The sequence below is a fragment of the Oncorhynchus kisutch genome, linkage group LG21 (assembly GCF_002021735.2).
Source record: "Oncorhynchus kisutch isolate 150728-3 linkage group LG21, Okis_V2, whole genome shotgun sequence".
Taxonomy (NCBI): domain Eukaryota; kingdom Metazoa; phylum Chordata; class Actinopteri; order Salmoniformes; family Salmonidae; genus Oncorhynchus; species Oncorhynchus kisutch.
Genome location: NC_034194.2, coordinates 10,035,100 through 10,048,720, shown reverse-complemented (window position 1 = coordinate 10,048,720; position 13,621 = coordinate 10,035,100). Strand labels below are relative to the sequence as shown.

The following is a 13,621-nucleotide window of genomic DNA, read 5'->3' as shown; positions in this document are numbered from 1 at the left end:
TGTAGCTGGAAACAGTTGATTTTTTATGGAATATCTACATAGGCGTACAGAGGCCCATTATCAGCAACCATCACTCCTGTGTTCCAATGGCACGTTGTGTTAGTTTATCATTTTAAAAGGCAAATTAATAATTAATAAGCCCTTTTGCCATTATGTTAGCAGAGCTGAAAACTGTTGTCCTGATTAAAGAAGCAATAAAACTGGCCTTCTTTAGACTAGTTGATATCTGAGGCATCAGCATTCGTGGGTTTAATTACAGGCTCAAAATGGCCAGAAACAAAGACCTTTCTTCTGAAACTTGTCAGTCTATTCTTGTTCTGAGAAATGAAGGCTATCCCATGCGAGAAATTGCCAAGAAACTGAAGATCTCGTACAACGCTGTGTACTGCTCCCTTCACAGAACAGCACAAACTGGCCCTAACCAGAATAGAAAGAGTGGGAGGCCCCGGTGCACAACTGCACAAGATGACAAGTACATTAGAATGTCTAGTTTGAGAAACAGATGCCTCACAAGTCCTCAACTGGCAGCTTCATTAAATAGTACCCGCAAAACACCAGTCTCAACATCAACAGTGAAGAGGCGACTCCGGGATGCTGGCCTTCTAGGCAGAGTTGCAAAGAAAAAGGCATCTCTCAGACTGGCCAATAAAAAAAAAGATTAAGATGGACAAAAGAACAGACACAGGACAGAGGAACTCTGCCTAGGAGGCCAGCATCCCGGAGTCACCTCCACTGTTGATGTTGAGACTAGTGTTTTGCAGGTACTATTTCAATGAAGCTGCCAGTTGAGGAGCTTCTGTTTCTCAAATTACTGTCAGATATAGAGTTGAAATGTATTCAATTTTGAGTTTGCATCACAATATTACACTTTACATACAGTACCAGTGAAAAGTTTGGACACACCAACTCATTCAAGGGTTTTTCATTATTTTTACTATTTTCTACATTGTAGACTAAGTGAAGACATCAAAACTAGGAATAACACATGAAACATGTAGTAACCGAAAAAAAAGTATTAAACAAATCAAAATATATGTTATATTTGAGGTTCTTCAAAGTATCCACCCTTTGCCTTGACAGCTTTGCACACTCTTGGCATTCTCTCAATCAGCATCACTTGGAATGTTTTTACAACAGTCTTGAAGTAAGTTCCTACACACGCTAAGCACTTGTTGGCTGCTTTACCTTCACTCTGCAGTCCGACCCATCTCAAACCACCTCAATTGGGTTGAGGTTGGTTGATTGTGGAGGCCACGTCATCTGATGCAGCACCATCCTTCTTGGTCAAATAGCCCTTACACAGCCTGGAGGTGTGTTTTGGGTCATTACCCTATTGGAAAACAAATAAGCACCAACCAGATGGGAGCGTGTATTGCAGCAGATTGCTGTGGTAGCCATGCTGGTTAAGTGTGCCTTGAATTCTAAATAAATCACAGACAGTGTCACCAGCAAAGCACTCACCCCCCCATCACACCTCCTCCTCCATGCTTCACGGTTAGCATGATGGCGCCGACATAGATGGTCACCTTGCTAAGAGTCCTTAGGAAACTATGCAGTATTTTTGTTTTTCCACTGTCGGAACTAGAAGCACAATCATTTTACTACACTCGCATTAACATCTGTTAACCATGTGTATGTGACCAATAAAATTTGATTTGGCATGTGGAGATCATCCTTTAATCTACTCTGCATCTCACAAAGACACAGCGGTTGGACTCATCAGACCAAAGGACAGATTTCCATTGCTCATGTTTCTTGGCCCAAGCAAGTCTCTTCCTCTTATTGGTGTCCTTTAGTAGTGGTTTCTTTGCAGCAATTCGACCATGAAGGCCTGTTTCACGCAGTGTCCTCTGAACAGTTGATGTTGAGATGTGTCTGTTACTTAGGCTGCAATTTGAGGTGGTTAACTCTAATGAACCTATCCTCTGCAGCAGAGGTAAGTCTGGGTCTTCCTTTCCTGTGGCGGTCCTCATAAGAGCAAGTTTCTTCATATCACTTGATGGTTTTTGCGACTGCACTTAAAGAAACTTTCAAAGTTCCTGAAATTTTCCGGATTGTTTGACCATGTCTTAAAGTAATGATGGAGTGTCATTTCTCTTTACTTATTTGAGCTGTTCTTGCCATAATATGGACTTGGTCTTTTACCAAATAGGGCTATCTTCTGTATACCACCCCTACCTTGTCACAACACAACTGATTGGCTCAAACACATTAAGTAAAGAAATTCCACAAATGTGACCCGATTCAGGAAACTAGGCGTATGTTTCAAGTCAGGACTTCACAGAAGAGCGGTTTGAACATAATTTTTTGAATTTTTTATAATAAACGTGTATGCCACAAGCCTTGTTGGTTAAGCCACAGAAAAAGAAGCTACCTTCCCAATAGCCATGATTGGCTGAGATAGTGAGCTGGACATGCTGAGAGAGGAATTCGGATTGGTCTGCCATAGAAGGCTTCTGTCTATTTGAGATCGTCAGTCTGTGTTGGTAATCCTGTCAAACGCGGCTTTTCAAAAATATGTACTGTGTAGTGGAGCTGAGTAATTGTTGCTCTCCACTTTCTGGAAGATCAAGTTTTGAAATCAGTGGAATCAGAGTATGATAGCTAAAGAGATGGAGAAACCCACCTGTCTCTGGATTACATGTTCAAATTAAGGGCAACCGTGGCATGGCATTCCTGACAGGGAGACGAGTCCATCATGCATGACGTATACAGGTAAATTAGCTAGCTACATTTTCAGATATTATACGTTTTCTAAAGATTATAGAAAGTGGTTTAATTTCAAGCTAAAGTGTACTGTTAGCTAGCTAAAGTTAGCTGGCTGGCTCCGTAGCTGACGTTATTCGTTTCCCAGAGCCAATTGCCGTTCTAGTTAGAGCTTAATGTTAGCTAGCTAATATTGAACATGGTTGGTTAAATCCCAGCACTTTGGCATTGTTGATACTGTTCATGGTTGTTTAACTAGCTAATGTTACCTGGCTTGCTCGTTAGCTAACATGTACAACACCCGTTAAATATGGCCGGTGTCAGTAAACTTCTGCAAAAAAGCATAATGAAAGAAACTCTGCAAAGAAAAACAGTTTGCTGAAAATAAACAGTTGACAGTGAGAGGATGTTTATTTTTTTTGCTGATATACATATATAACTTCTGCCCCACTTGCCCTGAATGACGGTTCGCCACTGTCAGTAAGTATTAAAGCCTAATAGCAGAAATTTCAGCCAGTAGAGCTGATTCTCATATCATAAACCTTTTTCCTAATTTATGATCAGATGAAGCGTTGGTGGCAGCTCAAGGACATCCCTACAGGGAAACTCCACAGTGATGTCACGGCCTGTCTCACAACAAGACTATAAACGTGTAATTACAATTACTTGGCCATCTTTTTTTACACAAATTACCCTCAAAGCACTCGTTTGGATAAATTACTATCCAATGTAGGTCTACTGCTCAAAATATACAATATTTGATTACATAACACAAAGCCATAATGTATGACTTTAATACATTTGATCAATGTCTTACTCAGAGGCTGCCTTACCATGGCAATTGGGGAAGGAAAAAGGGACAGGGTGTGAACAGTGTTACTGCAGAGTGGGGTGGACATAGTAACTCTGCCTGCATGCGATTCACAGCACATACTGTCCACATGGAACTTTAGATGCAGTGTAGCTCTGCCATGATCCTAATGTGGGGACCATGTGACCAAACTGGCAGATTGAATGAGGCCTTTGGATAATATGCATTTGGAAAGGAACCATCATCCATCCCAAAGCATCTAAATAATGGAGCAGATTATCTAGTTTAAAACCATGTTGGAATTACCTCATATTGATGTCTTGCAATGGATTTTTCATTTGTTTAATAAAATAATCACACACACCAAAACATAACACATCTTATCAGTACTATGTGCTAGTACACAAACATACAACCTGATAATTCTGATAAATGTTGAGCCATGAATGTATAGCCTATCTGAAGAGTTGAGTAATAGCCAAAACGGGGGAGCTATTGTAATAAGATGTTTAGGTCACACTAGTATACATTCAGATCCTGCAGAATAAATAATACATTGTAGTCTAGACACACACACAAATAGCTTGATCAGCCATCCTTAGCCCTAAAACAATAGCCACTGATGCCTGGAGTTGTACTAGTGGTCTTATCAGCTGCAGCACTAGGGGGTCTCCGGGGAGGTGGGGCTCTGACAACACAAAAAGCCTCTGGGTCCTAATTTTCTGTCAGTAACACTCATCTGGAGCCTGTGTACCTCTCTCCGAGTCTGCCTGCTGCAGCCACACTTCATTGAGTGAAGCTTGTTTCTTCAATGGCTCTACAGCCGCATACAGAGGCATGTCAGTTTAGCACAGCAGCACTATGCTGACTCTCCTAACAGCCCCGAGCGGATATAGAACAGTGGGAATAGGATGTTTACTTGGCTTAAAGCTTTTTGTTTGGCAGTATGCATCAATGACACATCTTATATACAATATTAGGTGCTAGCATACAGGACAAAATTCACCTGAACAAAAATAAACGTAAAGTGCTGGTCCCTGAAATAAAAGATCACAGAAATGTTCCATATGCAAAAAGAGCTTATTTCAAACTTGTGCACAAATGTGTTAGCATCCCTGACAGTGAGCATTTCTCATTTTTCAAGATAATTCATCCACCTGACACAGGTGTGGCATTTCAAGAAGCTGATTAAACCGCATGATCATTACAAAGGTGCACCTTGTTCTGGGGACAAAGGCCACTTTTTTTGTCACAACACAATGCCACAGATGTCTCAAGTTGAGGGAGTGTACAATTGGCATGCTGCCTGCAGGAATGTCCACCAGAGCAAATGGCAGAGAATTTAATGTTTATTTTTCTACCATAAGTCATTTTAGAGAATTTGGCAGTATGTCCAACCTGCCTCATGACCAGCCCAGTAACTACGACAGCCCAGGACCTTCTTCACCAGCGGGGTCATTTGAAACCAGCCGTGGCCAAAAGTTTTGAGAATGACACAAATATACATTTTCACAAAATGTGCTGCTTCAGTGTCTTTAGATATTTTTGTCAGATGTTACTATGGAATACTGAAGTATAATGACAAGCATTTCAAAAGCGTCCAAGGCTTTTATTGACAAGTTGATGCAAAGAGTCAATATTTGCAGTGTTGACACTTCTTTTTCAAGACCTCTGCAATCCGCCCTGTCAATTAACTTCTGGGCCACTTCTGGACTGATGGCAGTCCATTCTTGCATAATCAATGCTTGGAGTTTGTCAGAATATGTGGGTTTTTGTTTGTCCACCCGCCTCTTGAGGATTGACCACAAGTTCTCAATGGGATTAAGCTCTGGGGGGGGTTTCCTGGCCATGGACCCAAAATATCAATGTTTTGTTCCCTGAGCCACTTAGTTATCGCTTTTGCCTTATGGCAAGGTGCTGGAAAAGGCATTGTTCGTCACCAAACTGTTCATCATGGATGGTTGGGAGAAGTTGCTCTCGGAGGATGTGTTGGTACCATTCTTTATTCATGGCTGTGTTATTAGGCAAAATCGTGAGTGAGCCCCCTCCCTTGGCTGAGAAGCAACCCCACACATGAATGGTCTCAAGATGCTTTACTTTTGGCATGACACAGGACTGATGGTAGCGCTCACCTTGTCTTCTTCGGACAGGCTTTTTTCCGGATGCCCCAAACAATCAGAAAGGGTATCCATCCGAGAAAATGACTTTACCCCAGTCCTCAGCAGTCCAATCCCAGTACCTTTTGCAGAATATCAGTCTGTCCCTGGTGTTTTTCATAGAGAGAAGTGACTTCTTTGCTGCCCTTCTTGACACCAGGCCATCCTCCAAAAGTCTTCGCCTCACTGTGCGTGCAGATGTACTCACACCTGCCTGCTGCCATTCCTGAGCAAGCTCTGTACTGGTGGCGCCCTGATCCCGCAGCTGAATCAACTTTAGGAGACGGTGCTGGCACTTGCTGGACTTTCTTGGGTGCCCTGAAGCCTTCTTCACAACAATTGAACCGCTCTCCTTGAAGTTCTTAATGATCTGATAAATGGTTGATTTAGGTGCAATCTTACTGGCAGCAATATCTTTGCCTGTGAAGCCCTTTTTGTGCGAAGCAATGATGACGGCATGTGTTTCCTTCAAGGTAACCATGGTTGAAAGAGGAAGAACAATGATTCCAAGCACCACCCTCCTTTTGAAACTTCCAGTCTGTTATTCAAACTCAATCAGCATGACAGAGTGATCTCCAGCCTTGTCCTCGTCAACACTCACACCTGTGTTAACGAGAGAATCACTGACTATGTCAGCTGGTCCTTTTGTGGCAGGGCTGAAATGCAGTGGAAATGTTTTTTGGGGATTCAGTTTGCAATTAATTGCAATTCATCTGGTCACTCTTCATAACATTCTGGAGTATATGCAAATTGCCATCATACAAACTGAGGCAGCAGACTTTGTGAAAATTAATATTTGTGTCATTCAAAACTTTTGGCCACGACTGTACTGTACACTCAGTAAAATCATTGAAATTGTTGATTTTTGCATTTATATTTTTGTTCAGTATATATAGTGGGAGAAGGGGTTAGGCAGGGGCAGTGCTTAACGTTATCATGACACTGTAGGCCTAAGGTCCATTATATGGTGTATTAGGAGGATCTTTGTTTAATTATGTAATGTGATGAGTAACCCTACTCAGTAGCTTAATAGGACACGACCCAAACGCTTCAGTGCAATGAGGGAAGAAGGGGGAAGACAGAAAAAGACAGGCGGAACGGAGAGAGAGAGTGCACAAGAGAGAGAGGGATGGGGGTAACTGTTGCTTACATCGCTCTTTTCATGACACATCATGGCAGAGGCTCTTGGAGGAGGAAGGCGGGAGGAAGCTCTGACTTGGGCCCCGGGGCTGTCCGTCGCTGTCATCCTCATGTAATGTAGCATGACAGACACGCTTCCATTGTACTCAGCTTCAAATGGACTGGCATGACAAGGGCTGGCTTGACAGAGCAGGAGAGGAGCAGGGCTCTGGAAGCAGGCGCTGAAATGCACTCGGGATATGAGGCTGCATCTGGTCTTGCCTGGAACTGGTAGTAGAATAATCTGTGGGAAATTCCAGTGTCATCCATGAGTCTACACAGCATGGTAATGTTGTTTGTTTGGATTTTCGCCCCATTGTGTCTGAAGAACCAAACAGGTTTCATGAAACACTGTGGGGGAAATCTGCATATGTTGAACTAACAAACCATTGAACTTCATCATTCACTTTGGTAGTTAAGTAGAATTGGCAGGAGACACAAAATCTATGGTTGAAAAAAAGATTGTCAATAGAGAACAGTTTAAAATGGGATGCCATCAAACTTCCAGAACTGCTGCCCCATATAGCACAGTAGGATATTGGCCCATATAGCTCACTGAGTGCCGGCAGTTTCATACAGATAAGAGCTTTGCTCTTGGAAAATGTAATACAGGCCATCTTTATTTAACACAGAATCTGTTTGTCTATGAAGAGTACCAGTAATGTTTCCTGCATTATTGTTGGGGTGGTGGTGCAATCACAGTTTTCCATTTTGCCTTCATGGCACAAGGAGCAGTTGCATTGGTTGCTAGTCAATGTGGTGATGTGTAAAATTGCCAAAGAGTAGATGGACGGTGCAATTTGAGATCAGTGGAATTTAGGCAAACTAGAGGTACTGTCAGGATGTATGCATGCCATGCTCTGTGTATTCAAGACATGGCTTACATAGATAAAATATTGCCTTTCCAAGTCAGACTTAGGCATTCTATGGCACACACTTCTAAAAATAAATGTAATAATTTCGGCATTCATCATACACTTATTCAGAGTGACTTACAGGAGCAATTGGGGTTAAGTGGGGCTTTGCTCAAGGGCACAGATATATTTTTCACCTAGTCAGATGGGTATTTTCGGTTACTAGTCCAAAGCTCTTAAACAAAGTCACCCTGTCTGGTCTTAAGAGCAGATTATATTGTATCAATATTATATGGTTTTGTAATTTGTTTACCAATAAGCCCCTCACCATCATATAAAAAAAAGGTAAATGAACAATGACCACGGTTAAGCTCACAAAAATGTTTAACTGGCCTGGCGCCACCAAGTTTCCATTTCTTGGCAGATTCATTTTGTGACTATTCAAATTAATGAAGTAACATTTTATATTCTGTTTCATTGGAAAAAATAAATAAACAAAAAATACATTTGTACAAAAAATATAACACTAACGGTATTTGTCGTACAATATCGAGTGCGTTGGTTTCCTGGCAAGGACGGACTTTCTTCAATTCTCTGCATTCTCTATGACTGTCTTAGCCTGAACATTTCATTTCAAATGAATAAAAAAGTAACATGTAACAATGTCAAATGGGCTAAACCTCGTCATTGTACTCATTGGAATTGTCGTTGGAGCCCCAATGGTCGCACTCTTCCAGAGAGATTATGGAGCTGAAGCTATCCATGGAGAGGTCACTTAGTGCTGCTACTATTGCTACTGTCTTCATGGATCACCATCAGCTCCCCCGGCTGGGCTGTGTGGAAAGAGACAGTGGAAGGCATCATGAGCCTTCATAGACCCACAGTGACCTGGGTCGTGTTCGGTAGGACACACCATAGCAAAATGTATTGCAATGGAAAATGAGAATCTGTTATTGGACAGGTAGCTCCCCATTTAAAAACATTTGCTCCCTACTGAACACGACCCTAGAATTCATGGGTGGAGATGTGGCAGATGGTTGGATGTTTCTGAGTGAAAACAGAAATCAAAATGAGTGCATAGGGAATTGCAGGGACCATAGCTCTATTTTTTACAACAAGTGGATATGGTCCTTGCAATTCACTTAAACATCCATCTATCCATCCACATCGCCATCAATGAATTTTAACAACCTCTGCGAACCTAGGAGCAGGGTGAACATACCTCTCACCTTTCTTCTCGGTGATGAGCACCAGGCGACGCTGCTTCATGTCGGGGATGAACTGCTCCACCATGCGGTCGATGCAGTTGACCAGCACATGCGAACGGCTCTGCGACAGGATGGCCTTCCAGCAGATAGGGCACTCATCCTTCCGCTTTCGCCACTCTCTGATGCAGTGCAGGCAGAAGCTGTGGGCACAGTTAACCGTCTGCCTGTAGGGGAGATCGAGGATCGAAACCAAACGACTCTGATTAAATGCGCAGAGCAATCAATTCTGTTTTACCTGTGTTTTGTATTCTTGTACAACAGACGAAACTAACACTGTAAAAGCACAAAAATATTTCATCTGTGTTATTTTCTGATAGTTGCTGGTTAAAAAATACAGTCTACACAATCAACAGGGTTTGCATGCTTTGAGTTTTGGCTTGCCTGGTGACATCACCAGGTGGTGTAAGTTTAATTAGACTAATAAAGAGAGCGCCAAACCTCTCTGCCAATAACAACTAGTTTTCCCCTCCCCATTCAAACCACTCAGCCCTAGCAAATGTATTACATATATATTTTTGGCTATTTCTACATATACATTTTTTACCATTTGAATGGTAAACTATTACAGTAAGGTACTAAATTGTTACCCAGAAACGTTTTGATATTCAGATAAAAACATCTGCAATGGGCCTTTAAAATAATCTTTCATTGTGATAAAATTGGGATTACAGATTGAGATTACAATAAAGCATCTTCCAGTCAGAAGCTATAATTCCAGACAGAGAAGTAAACTGAACAGTACGAGACACTTATTGCTATCAAATGGGAATGACGTAAGACTGGTATTTACCCTAATGAAGAGCTCAGAACAAATGATGCATTGTTCGTTCTCCAGCACCTCCGTCATTTGCTTTACCACCTCCTCCTTTTGAGCTCTCGACCTTCTCCTTCTTTTCCTGCAAGACAAAACATTGGCTTGAAACCTCACCGATTTATTGTCATCCAAGTGAAGTCAGTAATTCAACTGGGTTAGGAAATTAAATTGAGTGAGGTGGGGGTAGCTTACTTTTGTCACCTGCAGCTCTTTGTCTTTGGCCTTGAGGATGTCCTCAAAGCCTTGTCTCGAGAGTGCAATTTCCTCTATGACTTTTCTTTGCTATATGGATTGGATTGCAAACAGATTGGTTACACTATTATGGTTACATCAGGTCACCTTTAATACAAAAGCTGAATGTTTTCTGTTGCTCACCTCTTGCAAAGCCTCCTCCAGCAGTTTTTTCAAACCAATCTCTTCATGCTGTGTTTTTTTGCACCTTTAAAACAAGCATATGCCGTTATGAACACCTCATTCCAAAATCATGGGCATTAATATGGAGTTAGTCCCCACTTTGCTGCTCTAACAGCCGCCACTCTTCTGGGAAGGCTTTCCACTAGATGTTGGAACATTGCTGTGGGGACTTACAGGAAAGGGCCTTCCCCAAACTGTTGCCACAAAGTTGGAAGCATAGAATGTCATTGTATTTCCCTTAACTGGAACTAAGGAGATTAGCCCGAACCATGATAAACAGCCCCAGACCATTATTCCTCCTCCACCAAACTTGACAGTTGGCACTATGCATTGGGGCAGGTAGAGATGTCCTGGCATCTGCCAAACCCAGATTCGTCCGAAGGACTGCCAGATGGTGAAGAAACTTGAATAACTGACTTGTTGGAAAGGTGGCATCCTATGATGGTGCCACGTTGAAAGTCACTGAGCTCTTCTGACGTTTGTCTGTGGAGATTGCATGGCCGTGTGCTCAATTTTATACACCTGTCAACAACGGGTATGGCTGAAAAAGCAGGATGCACAATATTGAATGGGTTGTCCACATCCTTTTGGCCATGTGGATCAGAAAACCAGTCATTATCTGGTGTGACATCTCCTTCACAGTGTTAAATCAGGCAGTTTATTGTGGCTTGTGGAATGTTGTCCCACTCCTCTTCAATGGCTTTGCGAAGTTAACATGCCGTCGTACATGTCGTTCTAGAGCATCCTAACATGCTCAATGGGTGACATGTCTGGTGAGTATGCAGGCCATGGAAGAACTGGAACATTTTCAGCTTCCAGGAACTGTACACAGATCGTTGCGACATAGGGCAGTGCATGATCATGCTGAAACATAAAGTAATGGTGGCAGATGAATGGCAAGACAATGGGCCTCACAATTTCGTCGGTATCTCTGTGCATGCAAATTGCCATAAATAAATGTAATTATTTTCATTGTCTGTAGCGGCCCACACCATAACCCTACCGTCACCATGGGGCACTCCCTTCACAACATTCACCACATCACTCGCCCACATGACGCCATACGACAGGTACAGTTCAAACCGGGATTAGTCCGTGAAGAGCACACTTCTCCAGCATGCCAGGGGCCATCGAAGGTGAGTATTTTCCCAGTGAAGTTGGTTAGGACACTGAACTGCAGTCAGGTCAAGACCAAGGTGAGAACGATGAGCACGCAGATTAGCTTCCCTGGGACGGTTTCTGACAGTTTGTGCAGAAATGATTTGGTTGTGCAAAACCTCAGTTTCATCAGCTGTCCGGGTGGCTGGTCTCAGACGATCCCGCAGGTGAAGAAGCCTGATGTGGAGGTTCTGGGCTGGCATGGTTACATGTGGTCTGCGTTTGTTAGGCAAGTTGGATGTACTGCCAAATTGTCAAATGACATGGGAGGCGGCTTATGGTAGAGAAATTAACATTACATTATCTGGCAACAGCTCTGGTGGACATTCCTGCAGTTAGCATGTCAAATGCATGTGCCTTCAAAACTTGAGACATCTGTGGCATTATGTTGTGTGACAAAACAGTACATTTTAGTGGTCTTTTATTGTCCCCAGCAAAGGTGCACCTTTGTAATGATCATGATTAATCAGCTTCCTGATATGCCACACCTGTCAGGTGGATGGATTATCTTGGCAAAAAAATACTCACTAACAGGGATCTAAACAAATCTGTGCACAATATTTTAGAGAAATACGTTTTTGTGCGTATGGAAAATTTCTGGGCATCTTTTATTTCAGCTCATGAAACATGCGACCAACACATTACTTATCATGTTTATATTTTTGTTCAGTCTATGTGAATGGAGAATAAATGTCAGATATATATATATATTTTTGGTCACACACATCTTTAGCAGATGTTATAGCGGTTGTGCTTGCGTTTCTAGCTCCGACAGTGTAGTAATATATAACAAGTAATATCTAACAATTTCACAACATATACCTACAGAAATCTAAGTAAAGGAATTACGAATATATAAATATATGGACAAGCAATGTCAAAGCAGCATAGACTAAGATAAAGTAGAATAGGAAATGGTATATACATATGAGACGAGTAATGCAATATATGTAAACATTATTAAAGTGAAAAAGCAGGAATTGTGATTTGTCAGATCCCGATATCCCCCAGTGAGTCTCACCCAGAGGAGCTTCTCCATCTCGCTGATGGACCTTTCCAGCAACTCCATCCTGTGAAGCTGGCCCCAGAGCAGCTCCAGCTGGCTCTGCAGGTCCCTCGCCCTGCTGCCACTCCCCCTCCAGGGCCTCCACCCACTGCTGGGTGTCATTCATCCGCTCCCGCAGCACCAGCATTTTCTGCCGATATGTAAGTCAGTCAGTCAACTTTAGGCATTTCTAACCATTTTCAATCTTTAAAATTAGGAAAGATTCTAGCCAAACATATGTTAAAAGTATTAAAGACCCAACGTGGCTGTAATCTCAAAATCAAATCATTTCTGGGTAACGTGGAACTCTTTGTTATAGGTCTATTAACCATTTTACTGCATAGTGATGGGATCATCCTTTTACTAACTTTTGGCTGCGTTGAGACAATGACTTATCAATGACCCAATCCCAGCTCAGTTCAGTTAATCCCTACCCTACAGCTATTGTATGCACTAACCATGTGCCTATGAACCACAGGCAATGTGCCCTAGCAGGAAGTCCACTGTATGCAGCTCACACAATGCACTAACATAAATAACTTGAGCATGTCTACCTCTACTAAGCTTCCCAGTAAAGACATTTAAATAATCAAGCATCACAGAAAAGTGCTAACAATAGCCCACGTTAACATACTGTGCATTCGTAAAGTATTCAAACCCGTTGACTTTTTCCACATTTTGTTATATTACAGCTTTATTCTAAAATTGATTAAATATTTTTTAATCAACCTACACACAAAACCCCACAATGACAAAGCAAAAACAGGTTAGATTTTTTTTTTTTAAACTTAGGCTGCACTTGACACATATGAAATTGCTTATTCCAGTTACTTTTCTTAATGCACCCATTAAGAAAAGTACTAAAAAGTGTTAAATCCCTGTGGATTGATGAGGAATTTAAAAAAATGTATGGTTGAGAGTGATGAAGCAAAAGGAATGGCAAATAAGTCTGGCTGCACAACCGATTGGCAAACATACTGAAAATTGAGAAATCTTATGACTAAACAGAATTTAAAAAATAATAATTATACTATAAAACAAAGATAAATTATATAAAAGAATGATAGTAAAAAGCTTTGGATGCCAAACCAAATTTTGGGCAAAAAGGCACTCCATCATTCATTGAATCAGATGGCTCATTCATTACAAAACCCAATGATAATGCCAATTAATGATTTTTTAATAGGCAAGATTTGTAAACTTAGGCATGACATGC

General features: G+C 41.7%; 1 pseudogene; it reads right to left on the bottom strand.

The window, feature by feature from the left end:
* Nucleotides 1-8,477: 8,477 nt before the first annotated feature.
* LOC116356167 (E3 ubiquitin-protein ligase rnf8-like) lies at nucleotides 8,478-12,521 on the bottom strand (annotated as a pseudogene).
* Between the last annotated feature and the right edge of the window lie 1,100 nt (nucleotides 12,522-13,621).